This window comes from Egretta garzetta, unplaced genomic scaffold (assembly GCF_000687185.1).
Source record: "Egretta garzetta isolate BGI_Z169 unplaced genomic scaffold, ASM68718v1 scaffold417, whole genome shotgun sequence".
NCBI classification, from domain to species: domain Eukaryota; kingdom Metazoa; phylum Chordata; class Aves; order Pelecaniformes; family Ardeidae; genus Egretta; species Egretta garzetta.
The window spans coordinates 1,574,878-1,578,465 of NW_009260227.1; the positions used below are offsets into that span (position 1 = coordinate 1,574,878).

The 3,588-nt window shown below is 62.8% G+C and overlaps 1 protein-coding gene across 1 annotated transcript in view; it reads left to right on the forward strand.

Moving 5' to 3' along the window:
* The first annotated feature begins 714 nt into the window (after nucleotides 1-714).
* The window catches only part of NOTCH1 (notch receptor 1), a 23,201-nt gene continuing 20,327 nt past the window's right edge, over nucleotides 715-3,588 (forward strand). The window contains exon 1 of the mRNA XM_035897652.1: nucleotides 715-788. The gene's annotated coding sequence lies outside the window, so the exon portion shown is untranslated. The remainder of the gene's footprint in view (nucleotides 789-3,588) is intronic.

Here is a 3,588-nt window from a genome sequence, read left to right on the forward strand (position 1 = left end):
CAACGGGGCCACCGGCGCCCTGCTGACGCTCAGCGAGTACAAGTGCCGCTGCCCGCCAGGCTGGTCAGGTGAGGCGGTGCCACCGCGTGGCGTGGGGACATGGTGACCCAGCCATGGGGGGAGAGGGACAGCCTGTGACGGGTTGCTCCTGGAAAACCCCCATGGATGGAGAAGCGCACTGCCTCTGATTTCGGCTTCCTCCAATGCTGGGGGGAAGGTGGGGGGACGGTCTGCAAACCCGAGTTGGGGCTTGGGAGGGTCCCTGGCTGGGTGACCTGCAAACGTCCCACAAGAGTGAGGGTTTTACCGCGGAGAAGTGGGAGGAATTAGTTGCACTCCCCGTGAACACAGTCCCAGAGGCCGGGTCTGCCGCCCCAGCACAAAGATCGCTCCCACCGAGTGCCTGAGCTGCAGTTTGCATCCTCATCCTCCCTCTCTGCCCTCCCCAGGCAAAACCTGCCAGCAGGCCGACCCCTGCGCCTCCAACCCCTGTGCCAACGGGGGCCTGTGCGTCCCCTTTGAAGCCCACTACATCTGCCGGTGCACCGCCGGCTTCCACGGGGCCAACTGCAAGCAAGACGTGAACGAGTGCAACATCTCGCCACCCATCTGCAAGAACAGTGGGACCTGCACCAACGAGGTGGGCACCTACCAGTGCTCCTGCAAGCCGGCGTACACCGGGCAGAACTGCGAGCACCTCTACGTGCCCTGCAACCCCTCGCCCTGCCAGAACGGGGGGACGTGCCGCCAGATTGGGGACACCACCTATGACTGCACGTGCCTGCCAGGTAGGGGCTGCCTCCGAGGGGGGGCACGGGGATAGGGGACCCTCCTTGTAGCACCTTTCCCCCACCCCTGCAAACAAGTAGTGCCCCATCTTCCCCCGAGTTGTGGCTCTGGGAGGGACAAAACGAGGGGCTTGCGGGCTCGCTGCGCCACGTGTGTCGGGGAAGACACTGGGCAGCGATGCCCGAAGAGGAGAGGTCATCTGGGGGCTTTTTATACTTGGTGATTCACCAAAATAGCTCTTCCAAAACAACTCTTTCAGCAGAGGCCCCTGTGCGGATGCTCATATTCCAGAATAAGAGTGCCTTTTTCCGCTTTAGCTTAATCCACTTCCAGAATGGAATAATTAGCCCGGAATAGCTATTTTGGAAAGTTTCCGAGTGCAAATGGAGTTGGGGAAGGGAGACCCTCTCCGTGCTCACTGCTGCTCCCTCCGGCAAGCGCCGGAGCAGCCCAGCCGAATTACAGCCTCTGAAATGAAGGGCTCCTGCAGGAGGGGGCCCAGCGGGGGCTGTCCTGGGAGCTCGGCACCCCGCACGGGAGCTCGGCACCCTGCGTGCCAGGGGAAAGAAAAGCGGCTGTGAAAGGGCCCCCTGACCCCAGCAAGCCCTTTCGCTTCTGCCCGTGGGCAGCGGTCTGCACTGTGGTCAGGGCAGGGAGCGGAAGGGGCTGAGTACGGCCCCACGCTCCCCCCGTCCCCGTGCTGGCTGGAGAAATGAAATAACAGAGTTTTCCTGCCAGCACAGCCCAGAGCCCTGCTGCCGCGGGTCCCTGGCTGGGTCCCCCAGGGACCCCGCTCAGACCAGGCTGTGTTTGCCGGGGGGTGAGTGCCATTTCTCACCCGAGGCTGCGGCAGACGTGGAGGGGACGCATCCGCCCTCCCCCTTGGAAGGAAGCTGTGGGCAGTGCTGAGCTGCCTGAGATGTCTCTTGTGGGGTTGCTTTGATCTCCTCCGGTTGCCCATAGCCCCGCAGGGGCTGGGGCAGGATGAGGGGTAGGCGGCTTCTGTGCCCTGCACCCTGGGCGGTGCTTGGCGTTACTCTGGGGAGCCCCAGCCTCCCTCCGCTGCAGCTCCTGCCCCACTGGCGCTGGGGACGTGGCACCGGGGTGGGGATGGGGTCTCGCAGCCGGCACAGATGTACCCGCATCCTGCTGGTGGCCCTGGCCAGTGCTGGGGGAAGACGCGTGATCCCCGCGGGGCAGCACGGGGGATCTCGTTTTGATCTCTAACACAAGCACAGAGCTTCAATCCCCTTCCCCAAAGCTTTTGGCTGCAACAACCCAGGAGACTCATTAACCATCCAAAATACACAGGATCCCTGCAGGATCTCTTCCTTCCCCTCCATGCCTGCTCACCCAGGCTGGAGCAAAGCTCCTGTCCTTAGGGGCGGCGAGGTGCTGGGGCTGACCAGGCGAGCTGTGCCGGGGAAGGAAGCCTTTCCTTCCAGGATGAGCGGGTGCAGCCGGGAGCTCCCAGGGGCGATGCTCGGCGGGAGCAGCTCCGAGCCCTGGCCTGGTGGAGCAGCATTGCCGCAGGGACGGGGCGGTGGCGGGGGCAGGAGGAGCGGTGCTGGCCCTGCCCTGCTGTTCTGCTGACGAAGCACTTTCCCTGGAGCAGCCCAAGCGTTGGGCACGTCGCAGTGAGCTATGGCCCTGGGGGAGCATCCTTACTGCGGGGTGCGGGGGGGGGGCATCGGCGCTTTCACGCCCAGCTGTGGCTTCATGGGCTGCTTCCAGGAGATTTGCATGCTGCAGGAGCTGGTTTGCCTCCCGCGGGGTGGCACGGCACGGCCCCCGCTCCAGGGGAATGGGGTGGGGGGGTCCCTCCGCACCTCCACCATGGCTCGCTGCAGGAGCTGCATGGGCTGGAGCAGAGGCAGGAGGGACCGGGGGCTGTTTCTCCTGATAAGAGGGTGATTGATACGCTGGTATGCAGCGCAGCAGACCTGAAACAATGTCCCCTTTTCATTCCCGGAGAGGCCTGGCCATACCGGGTTTCTTCAAGTTAAACTAATCTTAGCTGTTTTATCATGCCATCGCTGTAGAATGTAACCCTGAGTTTAAAGTAATTGCAGTAATAATTACTCATTCGGATGGTTCAAAATGAGTTAATCCTGGTATCTAGGACATTGCCAGTTACTGCTGCTCAGTCTCAGCCCAGCTGCTTAAAAATGAGGTGCAAATCAACGTTATCTGTTTTGGACTCCTACCAGCAATCGTAAATAGCTGTTGCTGCTCCTCGTGGGACGGGGCTGAGGCTACGGGGGGGGGGGCATGGCCCTTGGGAGAGAGTGAGAGGAGAACCCCCAGCTGGGCCAGGGTCTGGGGTCCCCCAGAGGATGATCCTGGGCACCCAGTCCCTTCCCCGTGGAGGCGGAGGTGATGTAGCGAGCTGCCTGCGTGGGGGAGCAGCCTGGTCTGGACCTGCAGAATGCCTCGGGGATTTTGGGGGGAGCTGCAGGTGCACACCGGCACTGCAGGGAAGCTGCCCTGGGCTGGCATTGCCATCCCAACCCCGAGTACCTGGGTGGGCTGACGCCTGACAGCGGCTGGGTTGGAGGCTTTGGGGGTCTTACAGTAAATGCAGCTCTTAACGCAGGTGGCAGTTAGAGGGGAACAGGGTGGCTTGGCAGATGCCCTAAGAAGGGCCTGGCTGTTTCATTTCTGCTGCAGCAGCGCCGGGGCGGCACGGTTTCTATGCGTGCCACGCTATCGGGTGGAGGCGATAACAGAAACCCAAGCAGCCGGGCTCACCGCAGGAGAGGCAGGGCGGGGGTAGCACCCCGGCCGCGGGGGGGGGGG